At 40.6% G+C, this 23,506-nt stretch overlaps 1 long non-coding RNA gene across 2 annotated transcripts in view; it reads right to left on the bottom strand.

The window, feature by feature from the left end:
* Positions 1-23,506, bottom strand: part of LOC139180112 (uncharacterized) — a 78,487-nt gene that overhangs the window by 12,223 nt on the left and 42,758 nt on the right. Inside the window, exon 3 of one of the 2 annotated variants that reach the window (XR_011564427.1) lies at positions 4,939-5,864. The exons of the other annotated variant lie outside the window; for it this stretch is intronic. This is a non-coding gene — a long non-coding RNA (uncharacterized lncRNA). Of the gene's footprint in view, positions 1-4,938; positions 5,865-23,506 lie in introns of those variants that run through there. 2 annotated transcript variants of the gene reach the window in all.

Genomic DNA, 23,506 nt, shown 5'->3' with positions numbered 1-23,506 from the left:
TCATAAACCATTTAATTACTGTTGAAATTTTATTCTAAATTTTTAAATTTAAGTTTCAAAGTGGCTTACACTAGACATCACAACATGCATCTTTAAAAATAAAAATTGTATATGTTTAAGGTATACAGTATGATGTATGTACATATATATTTATATCTATATATACAAGACAATGATTACTATAGTCAAGCTAAGTAATATATCCATCTCTGTACAGTTACAACTTTTGTGTGTATCCTGAGGGCACCTGAGATCTACTCTCTTAGCAAATTTCCAGGATGCAATGTAATATTATACCATAAGTCATAATGACATACCAAAGGGTTCCATTTCGAGAGTGTGTTTTTAAGTCCAATTCATTCATAAGTCCAACAAAGTTAGCCTATGTACTCAGCTAACACAACTGGCTATGCAGTACTGTACTGTAATAGGTTGATAATACTTTTCACACAAATAATACATTAAAAACAAACAAAAAATAAAGAAAACATTTTTAATCTTACAGTACAGTACCTAGAAAAGTACAGTCATAGAACACAACAGCGGGCAAACAGGGGCTGACATAAAGTGAACAGGCAAAGTGTGTTACCGACTGGAGGAGTGAGGGGCGGGGGAGAGGTGGGGACTACTGTCCTCGGTACAGTAGGTACAGTAAAGCACACAAAAGCACAACCACCTGTAGAGCATTCACACATGTGACGATGTACACCAGACGTGAACTGATATATGTGACCGGACACACGAACGCCCTTCGGAATCTTTGAACGTTCTCAACTTGAAGGTTCATATGTAGGGGACTTCCTGTACTCTACTGGACATTGCTACATGTCAGATCTCTAGACTTATTCACCCTACATAACTGCAAATTTGCATCCTCTGGCCAACATCTCCCCACTTACCCCACCTTCTCATCTCAATATATCACTATCCACTTCAGATTTTACTGACCTAATTCTTCTAAAACACACCTCCGTTCCCCTCTTTGTGCTATTATCATCATGTTACTGCATCTACAACTGAATGCCATAATAACCTTATAATCATTGCTTTAAACAATCTGATGGGTATTTCTAAGAAATCAAGAGAAAACAAAAATACATGGTGAGAGTAATTTTTACTTACTGAAAATTTAAATTTCTCTACTCTTCATTCTTTCTTGTGTATTTGATTTCACATTGAGTGTCATTTCCTTTCAACATGAAGGGCATTCTTATAGGACAGGTACCTATAGACATCTCTCGGTTATTGTATATCTATGAATGTCTTTTTTCCATGTATTTCCAAAGAATAGTTTTGCTACATAAAGTATCACTGATTGACAGTTTATGAATTTACTATCCACTAAGTGTGAGTTGGTGATGGACAGGGAGGCCTGGCATGCTGCGATTCATGGGGTCTCAAAGAGTCAAACACGACTGAGCAACTGAACTGAACTGAATTGAACTGAAGTGTGAGACAATTATAGCTTGGCGTAGGATACCCCAAAGAATTATCAGTCAGCTGCTCAGTCATGTACAATTATTTGTGACCCTATGCACTGCAGCACACCAAGCTTCCCTGTCCATCACCAACTCCTGGAGTTTGCTCAAACTCATGTCCATTGAGTTGGTGATGCCATCCAACCATCTCATCCTCTATTAGCCCCTTCTCCTCCTTCCTTCAATCTTTCCCAGCATCAGGGTCTTTTCCAAGGAGTCAGTTCTTCGAATCAGGTGGCCGAAGTATTGGAGTTTCAGCTTCAACATCAGTCCTCCAATGAATATTTAGGACTGATTTCCTTCAGGACTGACTGGTTTGATCTCCTTGCAGTCCAAGGGACTCTTAAGAGTCTCCTCCAACACCACAGTTCAAAAGCATCAATTCTTCAGTGCTCAGCTTTCTTTATAGTCCAACTCTCACATCCATACTTGACTACTAGAAAAACCATAGCTTTGACTAGATGGACCTTTGTTGGCAAAGTAATATCTCTGCTTTTTAATATGTTGTCTAGGTTGGTCAGAGCTTTTCTTGAAAGAAGCAAGGATCTTTTAATTTCATTTGCTGCAGTCACCATCTGCAGTGATTTTGGAGCCCAAGAAAAGAAAGTCTATCACTGTTTCCCCATCTATTTGCAATGAAACAATGGGACTGTATCATTTTTGAATGCTGAGTTTTAAGCCAGCTTTTTCACTCTCCTCTTTCATTTTCATCAAGAGACTCTTTTGTTCCTCTTCGCTTTCTGCCATAAGGGTGGTGTCATCTGCACATCTGAGGTTACTGATGTTTCTCCTGACAGTCTTTCTCCAGCTTGTGCTTCATCCAGCCCAGCATTTCGCATGATGTACTCTGCATATAAGCTAAATAAACATGGTGACAATAACAGCCTTGACATACTCCTTTCCCAATTTGGAACAAGTCCATAGTTCCATGTTCAGTTCTAACTGTTGCTTCTTGACCTGCATACAGATTTCTCAAGAGGCAGGTTAGGTGGCCTGGTATCCCCATCTCTTTAAGAATTTTCCACAGTTTGTTGTGATCCACACAGTCAAAGGCTTTGGCATAGTCAATAAAGCAGAAGTAGATGTCTTTTCTGGAACTCTCTTGCTTTTTCCATGATCTAATGGATGTTGGCAATTCGATCTCTGATTCCTCTGCCTTTTCTAAATCCAGCTTGACCATCTGGAAGTTCACAGTTCATGCACTGTTGAAGCCTGGCTTGGAGAATTTTAAGCATTACTTTGCTAGCATGTGAGATGAGTGCAATTGTGCAGTAGTTTGAACATTCTTTGCTATTGCCTTTATTTGGAATCAGAATGACAACTGACCTTTTCCAGTCCTGTGGCTACTGTTGAGTTTTCCAAATTTGCTGGCATATAGTGTGCAGCACTTTAATAGCATCATCTTTTAAGACTTGAAATAGCTCAACTGGAATTCCATCACCTCCACTAGCTTTGTTCATAGTGATACTTCATAAGGCCCACTTGACTTCACATTCCAGGATGTCTGGCTCTAAGTGAGTGATCACACCATCATGGTTAACTGGGTCATGAAGATCTTTTCTGTATAGTTTTTCTGTGTATTCTTGCCACCTCTTCATAATATCTTCTGCTTCTGTTCAGTCAGTTCAGTTCAGTTGCTCATTCTTGTCTGACTCTTTGTGACCCCATGAACCGCAGCACGCCAGGCCTCCCTGTCCATCACCAACTCCCAGAGCTACCCAAACCCATGTCCATCTCAGTGATGTCATCCAACCATCTCATCCTCTGTCATCCCCTTCTCCTCCTGCCCTCAATCTTTCCCAGCCATCACGGGCTTTTCAAATGAGTCAGCTCTTCACATCAGGTTGCCAAAATATTGGAGTTTCAGCTTCTGTTAGGTCCATATTATTTCTGGCCTTTATTGTGTCCATTTTTGCATGAAACGTTCCCTAATCTCTAATTTTCTTGAAGAGATTTCTAGTCTTTCCCATTCTATTTTTTCCCTCTTTTTCTTTGCATTGATCACTGAGGAAGGCTTTCTTATCTCTCCTTTCTGTTCTTTTGAACTTTGCATTCAAATGGGTATATCTTTCCTTTTCTTTTTTGCCTTTTGCTTCTCTTCTTTTCTCAGCTATTTGTAAGGCCTCCTCAGACAACCATTTTGCCTTTTTTAATTCCTTTTTCTTAGGGATGGTCTTGATAACTGTTTCCTGTACAATGTCATGAAACCCCTCCACAGTTCTACAGGCACTCTATCAGATCAAATCCCTTGAATCTATTTGTCACTTCCACTGTATAATTGTAAGGGATTTGATTTAGGCCATACCTGAATGGTCTAGTGGTCTTCCCTACTTTCTTCAGTTTAAGTCTGAATTTGGCAATAAGGAATTCGTGATATGAGCAACAGTCAGTTCCCGGTCTTGTTTTTGCTGACTGTATAGAGCTTCTCCATCTTCAGCTTCAAAGAATACTATTAATCTGATTTTGGTATTGACCATTAGGTGATGTCCAGGTGTAGACTCATCTCTTGTGTTGTTGGAAGAGGGTGTTGGCTATGACCAGTGCATTCTTTTGGCAAAATTCGGTTAGCCTTTGCCCTGCTTCATTTTGTACCCCAAGGCCAAACTTGCCTGTTACTCCAGGTATTACTTGACTTCCTACTTTTGCATTCCAGTCCCTTATGATGAAAAGGATATCTTTTTTTGATATTAGTTCTAGAAGTTCTTGTAGGGCTTCATGCTGCTGCTGCTGCTAAGTCGCTTCAGTCATGTCTGACTCTGTGCGACCCCATAGACAGCAGCCCACCAGGCTCCCCCGTCCCTGGGATTCTCCAGGCAAGAACACTGGAGTGGGTTGTCATTTCCTTCTCCAATGCATGAAAGTGAAACGTGAAAGTGAAGTCGCTCAGTTGTGTCCAACTCTTAGCGACCCCATGGACTGTAGCCCACTAGGCTCCTCCATCCACGGGATTTTCCAGGCAAGAGTACTGGGTGGGGTGCCATTGCCTTCTCTGGTAGGGCTTCATAGAACTGTTCAACTTCATCTTCTTCAGCATTAGTACTTGGGGCACAGACTTGTATTACTGTGATACTGAATGGTTTGCCTTGGAAACAAAGAGATCATTCTGTCATTTTTGAGATTGCACCCAAGTACTGTATTTTGTATTCTTTTGTTGACTGTGAGGGCTACTCCATTTCTTCTAAGGAATTCTTGCCCACAGTAGTAGATATAATGGTCATCTGAATTAAATTCACCCATTCCAGTCCATTTTACTTCAGTGATTCCTAAAATGTCTATGTTTACTCTTGCCATCTCCTGTTGACCACTTCCAATTTATCTTGATTAATGGACCTAATATTCCAGGTTCCTATGCAATATTGCTCTTTATGGCATCGTACCTTACTTCCATCACCAGTCACATCCACAACTAGGCATTGTTTTTGCTTTGGCTCTGTCTCTTCATTTTTTCTGGAGTTATTTCTCCACTGATCTCCAGTATTATATTGGGTGCCTACTGACCTGGGCAGTTCATCTTTCAGTGTCATATCTTTTTGCCTTATCATACTGCTCATGGGGGTCCTAATGGCAAGAATACTGAAGTGTTTTGCCATTCCCTTCTCCAGTGGACCATGTTTTGTGTGAACTCTCCACCATGACCTGTCTATCTTGGGTGGCCCTACACGGCATGGCTCATAGTTTCACTGAGTTTAGACAAGGCTGTGGTCCATGTGATCAGTTTGGTTAGTTTTCTATGATTGTGGTTTTCATTCTGTCTGCCCCTCTGATAGAGAAGGATAAGAGGCTTATGGAAGCTTCCTGATGGGAGAGACTGGCTGTGGGGGAAACTGTAGGGGAAACCAAAGAATTATATCTTTCAGATATTCAGCTGCTATGAAATATCCATGGTCTATTATAGCTGAAAAATGGATTTTCTTTTTTAGAATAGGAATTCTCAAAGTTTTTCTAATGCAAAAATGGGTCTTGACTCTTGAAGAAGATAGAGCTTAACATGCTTCTAGAAGTTTTTTGACAACTTTTTGTACTGAGCATCTGACTAGTGTTCTACAAATAATACATTGAAAAATGTAATTCCAGTTTGGATAAGTAAACTGAGGCACAGAAACGAATGGAGTGGGAGCCCATGGATAAAGTAATTACACAAGAAAAAACAAGGCAGGAAGACATTTCCATCCTATGCACCCCCAGCAGCCTCAAAAGGGAGACCATTTCACCGGAGAAGCAAGAGTTATGACATTTATTGATAGTCAAGGAAATAAATTTTATTTATTATTGGATTGCTGTTGTTGACTATTGCTCTCTGTGTGACCACACAGCTTGATAAAATCTTGAACTTAATCTGTTATCTTCACCTTAATGCAACCACATGCTTGACTGTTATAGTTCACACTGAAAAGAAAAAATATTTGCATTTGAAACATTCCTATTTTATAATTACATTTTGATTGCGGAGGCATTATCTGGGCATCCTGCAAAGCTCAACTAATGCAAACCTAATTCCCCTTTAATACCAATCCCAGGAGGAGTTTAACTTGAAAACAGCAAGATTTATGTTTAAGTCTGTAGATTATTTTTAAAATTTTAGTTGTTATATTTTATGTACTGTATAAGGAAGAAAACAGATAATCAGAAAGTTCTGTTATTTCTTCTTTTCCAAAGGAGGCAGGAAAGGCACAAAGCCCACAGTTATCAGTTATATAGTCTGGAAGATGATTGCAGAGCAAACAGGTGCACCACTGCACAGTCACACAACGTCTCGGGTAAGATATATGAGAATAGGACATATCTCTTCTATAATTATAATTATTAGGGTGATTAACATTTATTGAACTCTTTCTATATACCATTTCTTCTGCACAACAACCCAAAGAGGTAGCTACAATTAAGTATCTTCCTTATAAAACCTGGTAAATCAAGCCAGAAAGATTAGGTAACATGTTTAAGATGCATCGCTGTGTCTTTTCTATGACTCGACATCTATGCTTTTAACCACTGTTCTATATGTGGATAACCACCCAGCAGTGATTCTCTTTTAAGTGTGATCCACTTAAAAGCATCATCCATATGGCCTGAGAACTAGATGGAAAGACCTTCTGAAGCAGAAACTCTGTGGATGGGATGAGCATCAGGTTTTCACCACCCCTCCAGTTGATGCTGAGTTTCTCTAAAACTTAAGAACCATTGCTATGCAGCATGATACTCACTCAATGTGTTTTTGGTTGAGGTGTATTTTAAGAGACACTATAAAGGATTTTTTTTATTATACATTACAGACACATCTCTCAAATATCCAAGGTCAATCTTCAGAGCACATTATAGCAGACACTTTAAATCTTATTTATAAAATCAGTCTAATATATTGTTTTGCTCCTGTCTGTCTTCTTTCCTACCTCCCAGGGCCCCTGCACTTGTATGAGTGCCTGACTCTGCTGCTTTAGGAGAAGACAATCCTACTTCCCTTCATGCTTTCTGAGCCCCAATGTCCTCATGAGTCTACCCCACCTATCTAGGAGTCATCAGCGTCCAGCACAGCCTCTGGCACATTGCAGACAGTTAATAATCATTAACGAAATCATCTATTAAACTGCTATAAACTCTGGAGCAGATTTTCAATGATTATTCTAGGGACGTTTCTGAAAGGAGATTTGTAATACTTGCTGACTAAATATCTGGGTACAACAAAGCATCTATCCAAGCTGGATATCATCATACTTCCATAACATATACATTAGCAATGTGGTCATTTGTCTTCAAAGATGGATTCTCCAGTGATCTACAGCTTCCCAGTAATCACCTTCTGTATACAGTGATTTTTGGTCATTTTTGAGTTTTTTGTTTTTCATTTTTTCATCTTCATTTTGTTTATTGGAGTATAGTTGCTTTACACTGCTGTGTCAGTTTCTGCTGCACAGCAAAGTGAATCAGCTATATATATATATATATATATATATATATAGTCCATTTTGGGGGGGTTTCCTTCCCATTTAAGTCACCACAGAGAACCTATTACAACTCTACAGAGCCCTAGTATAGTGCCCTGTGCTGCACAGTAAGTTCTCATTAGTCATCTGTTTTATACACAGCATCAATAATGTATATGTGTCAATCCCCACCTCCCAGTTTGTTCCCTTTGTCTTTGTCTTTGTCTCTATTTCTGTTTTTTAAATAAGATCATCTATCCTATTTTTCTAGATTCCACATATATGCATTAATATTGTATATTACGTTAATATATAATAATATACAATATATACAATATACATAATTTTGAAACTGAATCATTTAGGAATGGAGTTTCTGCCTTGGTTTCTTGAAATATGTATTCAAGGGAAAACCAGTCACCACATAAGGAGTCTATACTGAGACCTTTGTGCTGTAAGGGAATCCTAAGAAGCTAGTCAAATGGAGAGGCTCTATGGATAGATAGAAATGTCCAGTCAACCCCTAACTGTCCTGGGCCTTCCAGATGAGGCACAAGACTTGGGAGTGGAAAGCTATCATGGACATCCAGCCTAATGAGCCTTCAGCTGGGACACATCTGCTATCTGACTGCAACCATATGAATGACCTCAGACAAGAGCCTACATGAGCACAGCCAATCACAAAACAGTGAGCAACAATAATGCACTGTTGTTTTAAGTCACTACATCTCAAGGTAGTTTGTTATATAGCAAGTGCTAACTGTAACAATAGGTCAGGGTTTAAAAAGTGTTGCATATGCTGAACATATGTCATGGCGCCTAAATGTAATACAATCAGCTAAGAGAGATGGGTAAGATCTATGTATAATTCATTTCATTTTCTTAGCTTTAGTAACACATTACTGTTGCTTAAATGTGGACTGTACATGCTCTTCTTATGAGTATAAAAACTAAATTTGCATAGAAGGCAATGTGGCATTTTGCATATTTCAGTGGAGTTAGAAATTTCATTAACAGTACAAGGAATATTTTTATGAGTATCCATGAAAGTAAAAAAAAAGGATAAAATTTGTATCCTGTTTAAAATTTTATAACTTGAGTTACACTGTACATTAAGTAGATTAGTTCCTAATACAACCTAAGAAAAGTGACTAAATGTTGACTGGTACTGCTTCCAGAAAGCTGTGAAGACTAGTATCATGTGAATCAGCCTCTTTAGGGAACCAGATACACACACATTCCATCCTTCATACTGGGACCTTCCCCGAGATACTCCGTAAGCCCACCTGACTGATGTTATTTAGCTTAACATTTGTCAAATTCCTGACCCTGAACAATTTTTATTTTACAATTAATTTTTTTTCTTCTCCACCTCTATCCTTCTCCAATACATAGTCGACTAAATGCATATCTTTATATATACCACTTACAATTTATCACATAGTATATATTGAACAATAGACTGATTCCAAATAGGAAAAGGAGTATGTCAAGGCTGTATATTGTCACCATGCTTATTTAACTTATATGCAGAGTACATCATGAGAAATGCTGGGCTGGAGGAAGCACCAGCTGGAATCAAGATTGCTTGGAGAAATATCAATAACCTCAGATATGTAGATGACACCACCCTTATGGCAGAAAGTGAAGAAGAACTAAAGAGCCTCTTGATGAAAGTGAAAGGGGAGAGTGAAAAAGTTGGCTTAAAGCTCAACATTCAGAAAACAAAGATCATGGCATCTGGTCCCATCACTTCATGGCAAATAGATGGAGAAACAGTGGAAATAGTGTTAGACTTTATTTTTCTGGGCTCCAAAATCACTGCAGATGGTGACTGCAGCCATTAAATTAAAAGATGCTTACTCCTTGGAAGGAAAGTTATGACCAACCTAGATAGCATATTCAAAAGCAGAGACATTACTTTGCCAACAAAGGTCCATCTAGTCAAAGCTATGGTTTTTCCTGTGGTCATATATGGATGTGAGAGTTGGACTATAAAGAAAGCTGAGCGTCAAAGAATTGATGCTTTTGACCTGTAGTGTTGGAGAAGACTCTTGAGAGTCCCATGGACTGCAAGAAGATCCAACCAGTCCATTCTAAAGGAAATCAGTCCTGAATATTCATTGGAAGGACTGATGCTGAAACTGAAACTCCAATACTTTGGCCACCTGAGGCAAAGAGCTGACTCATTTGAAAAGACCCTGATGCTGAGAGGGATTGGGGGCAGGAGGAGAAGGGGACAACAGAGGATGAGATAGTTGGATGGTATCACCAACTCAATGGACATGAGATTCAGTAAACTCTGGGAATTGGTGATGGACAGGGAGGCCTAGCATGCTGCAGTCCATGGGGTCGCAAAGATTCAGACATGACTGAGTGACTGAACTGAACTGAACTGAATATATGCTAGCTTTATTCTATACACAACTAAATCATAATGTACTTATAGGTGAAAGTGAAGTCGCTTAGTCATGTCCGACTCCTTGTGACCCCATGGACTGTAGCCTACCAGGGTCCTCCGTCCATGGGATTTTCCAGACAAGAGTACTAGAGTGGGTTGCCATTTCCTTTTCCAGGCGATCTTCCCAACCCAGGGATTGAACCCAGGTCTTCCACCTTGCAGGCTGACATGTTACTGTTTGAGCCACCAGGTAAGCCTTATAGGCAAAGATCATTTCTTTTTTTTTTCAAGCATTATAGAGATATCATTGACATGTAACATTGTGTAAGGCTAAGGCTCACAACGTGTTGATATGATACATTTATATATAGGAAAATGATTACCACCATAGCATTAGCTATGTAACATGATTAGGTGTGACATGACACATCTATCATGTCATGTAATTACAGTGTGTGTGTGTAGTAATAACACTAAGATCTACTCTTTTAGCATTTTTAAGTATATAATAATGTATTAATAAATATAATCATGTTATACATTAGATTTCCAGAACTCATTCAGTTTATAACTGGAATTGTGTGCCCTTTAATCAATATGTCCCCACTTCCCCCAACACCCAGCCCTTGGTGACCACAACTCTACTCCCTCTCTCTATGACTTCAGTTATTATTTTAGATTTCTGTATAACAGATATAATACAGAATATGTCTTTCTCTGTTTGACTTATTTCACTTAACATAAATTTCTTCAAAGTCCATCTGTGTCGTTATAAATGACAGAATTTCCTTCCTTTTTCATGGCTGGATAGTAATTCCATGATAGACTGATAGAGATAGATATACATGTACCTATAAAAAGTACATATATCTCATCAAGGTCCTGATTCCAATGGCTTTGACTATACCTGGAAGTGGACTTGCGGGATCATGTGGTGGATATAGTTTTAATACTCTGAGAAGCCTCGACACTCTTCTATAGGGGCTGCACCACCCTGCATCCCACAAACAGTGCCCTGAATGCACAGGTTCCCTTTTCTCCAGTTTTGCTAACACTTGCTATCTTTTGCCTTGTTGATAACAGCCATTATGACAGGTAGGAGGGGATATCTTGTTGTTTTGACTCGCATCACTTTCCTGACATTTAGTGATATCCATCACATTTTCACATACCTATTGTCTATTTGTATGTCTTCTTTAGACAAATGTCTAGTCAGTGCCTCTGACCATTTTTCAATCAGATTGATTATTTTTTTGCTACTGAACTGTATTAATTCTTTATATATTTTGAATATTAACTCCTCATCAGATAAATGATTTCAATTTGAAAACATTTCTCTCCTTCCATAGGTTGCCTTTTTATTTTATGTATTTTCTTTTTTTTCCTGCTGTGAGAGGCTTTTTAGTTTGATATAGTTCTGGTGATTAATTTTTACTTTTGGTGCCTGTACTTTTGGTGCAGTATTGAAAAAAGTTGCTGCCAAGACTGATATTAAGGAGATTTAGCTCCATGTTTTCATCTTGAAATTTTCCATGTTCAGTTCTTATGTTTAAGTCTTTAATCCATTTTGAGTTAATTTTTGTGAGTGGTGTAAAGTAGGTGTCAAATTTCCTTGTTGAAATTTTCTCAGCACTATTTATGGAAAGAACTATCCTTTCCTCATTAAGTATGCTAGGTTCCACTGTCAAACATTCACTGACTGCATGTTAGGGTTATGTCTGAACTCTCAAGTGTGTTCCATTGGTCTGTTTGTTTTTATGCCAGGACCATATTATTTTGATTACTATTGCTTTTCCTATTTTCCATAATGCTATCCTTTTGTTCCCATTCTGTATTATTTGTGAATCTATTGTCGGTGTTTGCTTTGTGGTTACTGTGAGGCTTGCATAAAACACTAAACATAACGCACTATTTACACTGATAATGTAACTTTGCACACAAAAACTACCCTTGTACTCCTTTTTTATGTTTCCGATGTCACAATTTACGTATTTTATTGAAATTGTGAATCCATTAACAAATTATTGTAGTATAGCTGTTTTTGTCTTTAACCTTTATACTACAGTTAAGTAGTTAACAGACAACCCTATTTCAGCACTATTTGTTAGCAAGTCTGAATCTGACCGTATGATTAACTTTACTAGTGTGTTGTATATTTTCATATGTTTTCATGTTACTAATTAGCATCCTTTCATTTCAGCTTAAAGAATTCTTTCCAGCATTTCTTATAAGGCAGGCTTACTGGTGGTAAACTCCTCAGGCTACTTTTGTTAGGAAAAGTCTTTATTTCACCTTTATTTCTGAAAGACAGCATTTTCATTGTTGGATGAAGTATTCTCGGTTGGCATTTTTCTTTCCTTCATCACTTTGAATTTATCATCCTGTTCTTTGCTGGACCACAAGATCTGTACTGATCTGTACAAACCCACTTTAGTGGTTTGAGAATCTCCTTTTTCTCTTGCCACTTTTAAAATTCTTTGTTTTACTTATTTTTTGTTTGTTTGGTTTGAACTGTATTTTATATATATGTATATATATATATATACACATATATATATATGTATTTTTTTTTTTTTTTTACTTTACAATATTGTATTGGTTTTGCCATACACTAACATGAATCTGCCACGGGTGTACACATGTTCCCCATCCCCCCCTACCTCCCTCCCCGTACCTTCCCTCTGGGTCATCCCAGTGCACCAGCCCCAAGCATCTTGTATCCTGCATCGGACCTGGACTGGTGATTCGTTTCACATATGATATTGTACATGTTTCAATGCCATTCTCTCAAATCATCCCCCCACCTCCTACAGAGTCCAAAAGACTGTTCTATATACCTGTGTTTCTTTTGCTGTCTCGCATACAGGGTTATCATTACCATCTTTCTAAATTTCTTTTAGAAAGCTTCATTTTAGTGGATCTTGGAAAAGTTCACCTTGGATTGAAATTTTTTGGTACCAATTAGTTTTATGAAGTTAGACTTCCAAATACATCCCCAGGTTTGAGAAGTTTTCGGTCCTTAAATAAGCTTTCTGTCCCCTTTCCCCTTTCTGTCCTTCGGGGACCCCAGTGCACACACATGGCCTTCTCTTGATGTCATCCCACGAGTCCCACGGCCTTTCTTCATCCCTCTTCATTCTTTTTGCTTCTCTGACTAATTTCAGTTGCTCTGTCTTCTAGCTTGTACTCTTCTCTTCTGTTTGGACAAATCTGCTATTAAAAATTTCTATTGAATTTTTTAGTCCAGTTGTATTCTCTGACTCCAAAAAAAATTCATCTTTGGTTCTTTTTAATGTTTTCTGTATCTTTGTTGAGCTTCTCATTTTTATCTCATATGTTTTTCCTATTACTGTTAAGAAGTTTCTCTGTGTTCTCCTGCAGCTCTCTGAGCAATTATTGAGAATTCTTTGTCAAGAAATTCCTGGATCTCCATTTCCTTGGGACCAGTTACTGGAGATTTATTATATTCCTTTGGTAAAGGAATATAGTAAATTCTTCATGATTCCTTTAGCCTTGAAAAGGTGTTTGTGCAACTGGGGAGGCAGTCATTTCTTCCAGACTTTACGGATTAACTGCAGTAAGCAAAGGCTCTCACTCGAGGCTGGGGACGCACTGGAGCTTACTGGGACCCTGAGTCTAGTGGTACAGGCCCTTAGTGGGAGGCAGGTAGTGGCTCTGGGTGGGGGCCGGGGAGCATGATGTCCCTTCCACTCAGGCTGCTGCGGTTCATAGCATCAACAACTGTGTGGTCCTTGGTAAGTACCAAGATGGGGAGGGAGGGTATCAGTGGTTGCCAGGGCTGCTCGGATCCTCAGTGGTACCTCAGGTCCACCTGCTAGAGACCAGGGCAGGCAGCAGTGGTGGCTGGAGCCAGTGGTGTGAACACACTTGGCAGTGGGGGCCGTTGCAGGTGCCTATGTAGTAGCAGGGGCTGGCTGCACACAACTACAGACTGGCACAGGCCAGGGCAGGCAGGAAGGACTGTGACCAACCACAGGCTCACTGGCAGCTCTCTCCCGTAGCTGCACAATCTCTCCTTTGGCATGCACACTGCCATGGGCGTGTGATGACAGGGGGCAGGCTGGGGGCAGGCACAAGCACAGCTGGAGATGCTGGCTGTAGGTGAGCACAGTGGTGCAGGCCAGTGACGGAAGACAGTGTCTGATCCAAGCCACACGCAGAGGCTCCACTGTGGACGGGCTCTACCATGGCTACACAGTCTCCCTTGGCATGCGTGTAGCAGCGGAGGCTGGTTCCGTGCCTGTACACAGCTGGAGCTCATCCCTGAGCATGTGCATGGCAGTGGGGACAGCTGCAGGGGTCTAGGCTAGTGTCCTGTATTCAGGCAGCCATGGATGGCTGAGCTGGCTATCGTTCCTGAGTTCTGGCAGACGTGGGACTGAGCTGGCATTAGTGACCATGGATACCCATGGAGCTCAAGCTGGTGAAAACAGCAGGGGCTCCAAGGAGGCTGTACTGGCCTTTTAGTTGCTTTGGAGACAAAATCTGCTGGGTTTGCCTGCAGAACAGACCACTGGGAATGCAACTTCTCTTGCTACATGGCAGCTCTTGATAGCCCAGGCGTTCTTCCCTACTCCTGCACCTCTGTAAAGTCTCAGCTTCGCAGCCTGGTTAAGGTGAAACCAAATCAGGACCTTAGTTAAGAGCCTCAAAAGGCTGGGAAATCTCGTGGCTCTTCTCAATGTTCCTCTCCCGGTGAGAGGAACTCTTTATAGCTGAGAAGTTCCATTTTAGAGCTGAGCAATGCTGGCTTGGGGTTGGAGCAGGGGGCGGGGATGATGCAAACAAAATGAAGCTGTCACCTTCTCTCCTTGCATGGTTATTCTCAGGTTTTTGATCCATTGTGTTGGCAAAATCTCTTAAGTGGAGTCCAGAGCATTCCCAGGGTGCTTTTGTTCATGGATAGCTATCTAATTGCTGATCTTCATTGAGGGGGAAAAGGTTGGGGTCTCCAATGTTGCTATTTTGGTGACCTCCAGAAAAGGTCATTTCCTAACTTCCTTTTGTATCCCTGATAGTACCTGGATTAATATATTAGAAATTATTTAAGAGATATTTATCAAAATGAAGGAATGGGATAATTGCATGGCTGGAAAGATACCTTATTTTGTTTTCCAGACTGAATACATACAGCATAGTTGATACATTTGAATTGTTTTATCCTCGACCTCTGATTTGTCTGCTGCAGTCTACACTCTATTCTCCAATTCTATTCAGTCTATACAGTGGACTGACTTCTTTGCAAACAAGCTCTGATTTAAAATCCATGATAGAACCGTGATCACTGCCAGACCCACTACTCTCAGCTCACCTTGTGGCTTAACTTAAGTAACAGATACTCAATACCCCAGGCTTCCCCAGTGGCTCAGTGGCAAAGAAACTGCCTGCCAATGCAGGATGCACAGGTTCGATTACTGGGTCAAGAAGATCCCCTGGAGAAGGGAATGGCTACCCACTCCAGTATTCTTGGAAATACTAAGATCATGGCATCTGGACCCATCACTTAATGGCAAATAGATGGGTAAACAGTGATGGACTTTATTTTGGGGGGCTCCAAAATCACTGCAGATGGTGACTGCAGTCATGAATTAAAAGATGCTTGCTCCTTGGAAGAAAACCAAGATTTTGGAGACAAAATCTGCTGGGTTTGCCTGCGGAACAGACCACTAGGAACTCAACTGCTCTTGTTACATGGCTGCTCTTGGTAGCCCAAGACCTTGGTTATCTATGACCAACCTAGACAGCTTATTAAAAAGCAGAGACATTACTTTGCTAACAAAGGTCCATCTAGTCAAAGCTATAGTTTTTCCAGTAGTCATGCATGGATGTGAGAGTTGGACTATAAAGAAAGCTGAGCACTGAAGAATTGATGCTTTTGAACTGTGGTGTTGGAGAAGACTCTTGAGGGTCCCGTAGACTGCAAGGAGATCCAACCAGCCCATCCTTAAGGAAATCAGTCCTGAATATTCATTGGAAGGACTGATGCTGAAGCTGAAATTCCAATATTTGGCCAACTGATGTGAAGAACTGACTCATTTGAAAAGACCCTGATGCTGGGAAATATTGAAGGAAGGAGGAAAAGGGGATGATAGAGGATGAGATGGTTGGATGGCATCACTGACTCAATGGATATGAGTTTCAGCAAGCTCCAGCAGTTGGTGATGGATGGGGAAGCTTGGCGTGCTGCAGTCCATGGGGTTGTAAAGAGTCGGATATGACCGTGTGACTGAACTGAACTGAACCCACTCCAGTGTTCTGGCCTGGAGAAGTCCGTGAACAGAGGAGCCTGGCTGGCTACAGTTCATGGGGTCACAAAGAGTTGGACATGACTGAGCGACAAACAACAACAACAGCAACTCAATACCCCAGTGTTGTATCTGCGGTGAAGTCTTCCCCTAAAGGAAAATGCTGGGGAAACAATGAACAAAGTCATGTACAAGTATAAATCGTCATAAAATATCAAATCAGCATAAGCTGTGACCAGTGAGTCAAGCACTTGACATTTATTTACATGCTTAAAGTTTTACCATAATGTTTAACTTTAAACTAATGGAAAAGATGTTTTGTGACATCTTCTAAATTATTTCCAGAACTTTGCTTCTTAGTCTATAGAAGAATGTTTATCTTGTTTATCTAAACAAGAATGTTTATCTGTCATGGTGCTGACAAGCCCATCAGCTAAAAAGGGATACAGCACAGATTTTTGCTCTCCATACCACAGATATCACTTAACCACACCAGGAGATTCACCACCACTAAATATCAACACTTTAACACATAAAACTCTGAAACAGGAAACCTCTCAGGGGGTCTTCAACTATCTCAGCAAGTTCTACTAATAGATTTCATACTGTGAGTGACTCACTCACACACACACACTCATACACTGCTTCCCACAGTAGACCTAGAAAATATAATGAAAAAAAGAGGAGAGCCCAGCTGGCAGTGAAGTCTCCTTCTTCACTCTTTAAATACTTTAAGCTTCTTCTACTTGCCTTCACATAAGCACCTCATTACTAATCCGTCTCTCCTCCCCTCTAGGCTTATTTTCACAAATATCCTCAAGAACTCAGGAAAAAAGAAAGCAAGAACACAAGTCCCCTTTATTATAAGGCAGGAGACTCCCAATATCTGGATAATTGTAGACCATTCTCCGAGCCTGTTGATGGGAAAGAGAGGGAGGCATCAGGGATGCAATGAAATGTAGCACATTTGATCAGGAACGGAAACCTCGGGGGTTGAAAGCTGCCTTAGTCTGCTTGAGCTGCTATAGCACAATACTATAGACGGGGTGGCTTAAACAGAGACATTCATTTCTCACAGTCTTCGGTGCTGCGAAGTCCAAGACTAAGGTGCCAGGAGATTTGGTGCCTGGTGAGACTCCTCTTCCTGATTTGCTGTCAGGTGACACAGAGATATCATCTCTCTCACGTCTCCTCCTACAAGGGCACTAATCCCATTTATGGGGACTCCACCTTCATGACCCAACTACTTTCTAAGGTTCCAAATACCTTTACACTGAGGGCTAGAGCTTCAGTATACGAGCGGGGGTGGGGGGTGGGGACACAAACATGCAGTCTACAGCAGCGGCTTTAGAAGAAGTGGACATCAAGGAAATGGGGACACCGAGGAAGGAATGTAGCAGAGAAACGGATGTATTTTGCTGTGAGAAATCGGATCCCAGTTTAAAAATTCTCAAAAATATGGAATTCTATATTCATTCTACTCGACTTATTTCCTCTCTCCATTCCACCCTCCTCTTCAGAACTGATGTTTTAACGTATATGTACAAAATTCTCATAGTAAATATTGACAGTTCTGCCTAAGACTATTAAAGTTATGTTATAGTGGTAACAATGCTACTGGAAAAAAATAAGTCAGCACTTTCTCATTTCCATACGAGTCCCAGTGAAGCCACACATCTGTGCAGCTGCTTGAAATATCTGTTTATGTTTTTTTCAAACCAGTTAGCCTTAATTCTTTCCCAGAAAATCACTAGTTGGAGATGTGAATGGCAAAGAAATACTAACCTTAGCACCCTTACATTTCAAATTGTTAGCCTACAGAAATTACTTCCATCTGGTAAATGAATATGTGCAGCTCAGACATCCAGATACAAGAGGCACTTGCATCCCATTGGCAGTTGATACAGTGACCTGAGTCCTTCTCCACAGTTTGATCACCCCTCTTGTTTCATCTCAGCAAGCCCAGGAGCCTGCCCCTCACATTTCAGATGTCATTGATTCATGAACACCTTTCTTCCTCTTCAAATCAGATTTGCTCTCTCCCTCCTACAATTCCATCACCTGTGGCATCTATTGCATCCTGCCTTAGATGCTTCTTATGAGTCTACATCCTAGCTCTCTTCAGAAATGCTCTGCTCTCTGAGGGCAAGGATTACAGCTTGTTAATCTGTGCACCATCCTTAGTTTTGCATATATAATGGATTATGTGATAGACCCTGCAGTATGCCCTTTAGCATATTATCTCAGTCCTTCAGACACCACAGTAGCTGTTGGTGGTACCACAGCTACCACAGCAGCTACCACAGTAGCTGTTGGTGGTACCACAGCTACCACAGCAGCTACCACAGTAGCTGCTGGTCATAGCTGTTGGTGCCCTATCCATGTGTCCTTGGGTCTAGGAATTGTAAGGTTCCTGGGACTTTTAGCTGCCAGAGCCAACATCTCTTTGCCAAGACCTTACTCTGGAGTCCATTCTTCCCAAGGGCACCATGGGAGAAAGTGCTGGAGAATTATGGTTTATTTCCCACACCCTCTCTCTGATCCTCCATCATGACCTAGGGTATTGGTGTTTCAATAGTCCAGCTGCCTTCCACCGTCCATGGCATCACTTTGAGACAAGTGTTTTACCCATGCTCCCTAGTTCATCAGTTTTTAGACTTGAGGGAGCCATAAAATTCCCTGCAGGGTTTATTGGACCAGGCTGCATGGTTTCTAATTCAGTAGGTCTGGAGTGGGACCTGAGAATCCACATTTCTAACCAGTGTTCGAGTGATTCTGGCCAACCTTGAAGCATACTGTGAGAATCAGTCGCTGCTCCAGGTGTCACAGTGATGACTTACTTTGTAGTCTGTTCTTCATTGCTTGCTTTCTCTTTCCTTTCCCTACCTTATTCCCTAACCACTGTTTCTGGGATCACCTTGCAAGTCAACTATTTTTTCTCAGTCCACATTTGGGGGTCTGCTTCCAGGGAACCAGAAAAAGAGACGACCAAGATCTATACAGTTATTCTTGCCAGGATACACATGAGAACTTCCTTACTTAGAGAGATTAGCCTACGTGTTTCCGGTTACACAAATGGAAAAGTCCAGCCGTTGACCACAAACAATATTGTCTCCATGGCATAAGGCCTTCCCCATATAAAGTCTTCTATAAACATTACTACAATTAAATTAAATTTTGTTGCTCAACTATCTCACAAATATTAGGATCAGAACCCACTTACTGTCTGGAAGTCTCAAAGGTATCACTATGAGTATTTCAAGTTTTATGGCAGAGCCATGCATCTGGAAAGGTGAGCAGATTTGTTTAAGCAAGTCCCCCAGCATCTGAAGAGTTAAGATTGGCTTGGCTCTGCATTGACCCTGTAAGTCTCTTGATGCAACTGAGGTCTGATGTTTTACTCTGAAAATTCAAATGCTAGCCTGGAGAAGTTTACAGCTGCTTGACAGCTGGAGTCCGAAAATCTTAATGCCCCCCTCTGGAGATAATTAGACCCACTGTCTGCTGTCACGGCTGCACTTTGATTCTCCTTTTTTATATTAGTCAAGAGCCCAGATTCATCTCTCTCCAGTATGTATCATTTTTGGCTCAGCTCACCACTCTTAAAGAATTTGTTTTATTTTCCCTTCCTCTTTTTATGGATGATGGGATTTTTTCCCCCACACAGAACAAAGCATATGTTGTAGATTTTGAGTGGTCTTATGATTCAATCACATCAGTCTTTAAACAATCTTGTCAAAAATTTAGAGGTGGTTGAATACTTAAAGCTCAAAACCAGGCATGACTCTGGCTTCATAGATCAGTCAATCATGGAGCATCAGGCCCTTGAGAGAACTGTACATAACAGAAAAATAATATATAATTGCATGAACAATTCACTTTATTAGTTTCCTTGGGATTAAGCTTTTACCATCTATTGTAGCTCTGATAGCAAAAGAAGAAAATAAGGCAAAACTTTGAAATTTTCATAACTTATTCTGTTATTCTGTAGAATGGACTTTGAATTGAATTGTATGATAAACTTAAAAAAAGAAACAAGGAAATACTTAAAGTGAATGTTCAAGTTTATTTATTTTTAATTAATTTCAGTGATTGTAAAACAAGTCAGATTTCTAGCTTGGGAGTTACAATACCCAGAACAAGAGAAAAAAAAACTGGAAAAAAAAAAAAAAAAGGAGTTGTGTATATTTCCCGTGAAATGTCACTATCACCTCTGCCATGAGAAGAATTACCTTCAGTCAACGGTTTAGAGGCCATGAGCAGAGGAGCCAGGCAGGCTTCAGTCCACGGGGTCGCAAAGAGTCAGACACGACTTAGCAAGTAAACAACAACAACAACAAGAATTGGAGCCTTAAAGACAGTCCTTTGAACAGCCTCACTGAATACAAGATGCCTCTGCATCAGTACTGACTTAAGTCCATTTGTAAAAAATAAGACAAGTATTTTGAAGCAACTGAGTATTTTGTCTTACTAAGTGTCTAATGTCCACAAAAATCACTATCAGTAAATAATAATAATAGCAAATATTTACATAGTGTCTGTTTTCAGAGCTAGCTTCATGAGTATGTGATCAGCTCAGTCTCACAGACTCTCACACTCAAGACAGGAAACCCCAAATGGGGTTTATTATTTCCCAGTTGCCATCTTAAATTCTTCCTAATCTTATCTTTGAATCTCTTTTTTGTAAGGTCCAGTGTACAGTGGAGAATGTGCCGGAGGCTTGAAGTCCCAGCCCACGTGTAATGTCTCCTCCACTGCCCACCCTGGGTCTCCAGGATATGGACTCAGACACCCCAGCCACCCACTCTCCCACCTCAGGCTGTTGGTCACCTTGGTAGCCTCCCTCTTCTGTTCCTGCCCAGTGACCACTGCCACCCTCTGTCCCCAGGAGGGTCCTAGGTTGTAGATGCAGGGAAGGTTGAGCTCTAATCTCTACAACTATAAACATGTGACATATGGTACCTGGGATTATGTTATGCTACATGACAAGAGGGATTCTGAGAGACAATCAAGGTTACTATGCAAAGTAGAGATCTCTTCAAGAAAATTAGAGATACCAAGGGAACATTTCATGCAAAGATGGCTCAATAAAGGACAGAAATGGTACGGACCTAACAGAAGCAGAAGATATTAAGAAGAGGTGGCAAGAATACACAGAAGAACTCTACAAAAAAGATCTTCACAACCCAGATAATCACGATGGTGTGATCACTCACCTAGAGTCAGACGTCTTGGAATGTGAAGCCAAGTAGGCCTTAGAAAACATCACTACGAACAAAGCTAGTGGAGGTGATGGAATTCCAATTGCGCTATTTCAAATCCTGAAAGATGATACTGTGAAAGTGCTGCACTCAACATTCCAGCAAATTTAGAAAACTCAGCAGTGGCCACAGGACTGCAAAAGGTCAGTTTTCATTCCAATCCCAAAGAAAGGCAATGCCAAAGAATGCTCAAACTACCGCACAATTGCACTCATTTCACATACTAGTAAAGTAATGCTCAAAATTCTCCAAACCAGGCTTCAGCAACATGTGAACCATAAACTTTCAATTGTTCAAGCTGGATTTAGAAAAGGCAGAGGAACCAGAGATCAAATTGCCAACATCTGCTGGATCATGGAAAAAGGAAGAGAGTTCCAGAAAAACATCTATTTCTGCATTATTGACTATACCAAAGCCTTTGACTGTGTGGATCACAACAAACTGTGGAAAATTCTGAAAGAGATGGGAATACCAGACTACCTGACCTGCCTCTTGAGAAACCTATATGCAGGTCAGGAAGCAAGAGTTAGAACTGGACATGGAACAACAGACTGGTTCCAAATAGGAAAAGGAGTACGTCAAGGCTGTATATTGTCACCCTGCTTATTTAACTTATATGCAGAGTACATTATGAGAAACACTGGGCTGGAAGAAGCACAAGCTGGAATCAAGATTGCTGGGAGAAATATCAACAACCTCAGATATGCAGATGATACCACTCTTATGGCAGAAAGTGAAGAGGAACTAAACAGCCTCTTGATGAAAGTGAAAGAGAAGAATAAAAAAGTTGGCTTAAAGCTCAACATTCAGAAAACTAAGATCATGGCATCTGGTCCCATCACTTCATGGGAAATAGATGGGGAAACAGTGGAAACAGTGTCAGACTTTATTTTTCTGGGCTCCAAAATCACTGCAGATGTTGATTGCAGCCATGAAATTAAAAGACACTTACTCCTTGGAAGGAAAGTTATGACCAACCTAGATAGCATATTCAAAAGCAGAGAAATTACTTTGCCAACAAAGGTCCATCTAGTCAAGGCTATGGTTTTTCCTGTGGTCATGTATAGATGTGAAAGTTGGACTGTGAAGAAAGCTGAGCACCGAAGAACTGATGCTTTTGAACTGTGGTGTTGGAGAAGACTCTTGAGAGTCCCTTAGACTGCAAGGAGATCCAACCAGTCCATCCTAAAGGAGATCAATCCTGGGTGTTCTTTGGAAAGAATGATGCTAAAGCTGAAACTCCAGTACCTTGGCCACCTCGTGCGAAGAGTTAACTCATTGGAAAAGACTGTGATGCTGGGAGGGATTGGGGGCAGGAGGAGAAGGGGACGACAGAGGATGAGATGGCTGGATGGCATCACTGACTCTAGTGAACTGAGTCTAGTGAACTCCGGGAGATGGTGATGGACAGGGAGGCCTGGTGTGCTGCAATTCATGGGGTCCCAAAGAGTCGGACACGACTGAGAGACTGAACTGACTGCCTGAACTGAAGCAAAGTTACTCTAAAGAGGTGTTATTTGAGTGTGTCCAACACTAACCACATAGGACTTGCAAAAGCAATGAGTTTTCTTCAGTTGGGAGCAGAAGAAGAATTCAGATATTCAAAGTGTGAGAAGGACTGCGTGTATCATTGCTGTATGGAAGATAAAGCAGGACTTGTAGGAATGAATGTAGGGGCTGTGGGGTGGGCATTCTAGGAACAGAGAGAAGCCTTCACCTAACAACCAGAAAAGGAATTAGGATCCCAGACCTACAACCACAAGCAACTGGATTATGAAAACAACCTGGACGGTCTCAGAAAAGGATTCATTCCCATAGTCTCCAGACCACAGCTCAGACTGATCTTGATTTTGACCTTCTGAGAGTCTAGTCAAGTCCTCCTCCGACCTTTACTACTATGAGCCAATAGATGGATATTGCTTTAAGATGCTAACTTTGTGCTAGCTTTTTACACAGCAATAGAAAAACAAATATCCCTCTATTCTGCCTAAGTGGTCATTTGGCGTTACTTTTTAAGAGGAAGTCAGTTATTACATGACTGGTTGGTTGGTTAACGTAGCCTCTTAAAAGACAGCTTTGCTGTATTTACATCCACCTACAAACAGTACTGGTCTATCAACTAATATATGACCAAGCTTAAAGAGTTTTATGAGTGATAACATTTATACTTAAGTTAAATACA

Source organism: Bos indicus, chromosome 27, assembly GCF_029378745.1.
Source record: "Bos indicus isolate NIAB-ARS_2022 breed Sahiwal x Tharparkar chromosome 27, NIAB-ARS_B.indTharparkar_mat_pri_1.0, whole genome shotgun sequence".
In the NCBI taxonomy this organism is placed as follows: Eukaryota; Metazoa; Chordata; class Mammalia; order Artiodactyla; family Bovidae; genus Bos; species Bos indicus.
This window is presented reverse-complemented; position numbering and strand designations above follow the sequence as displayed.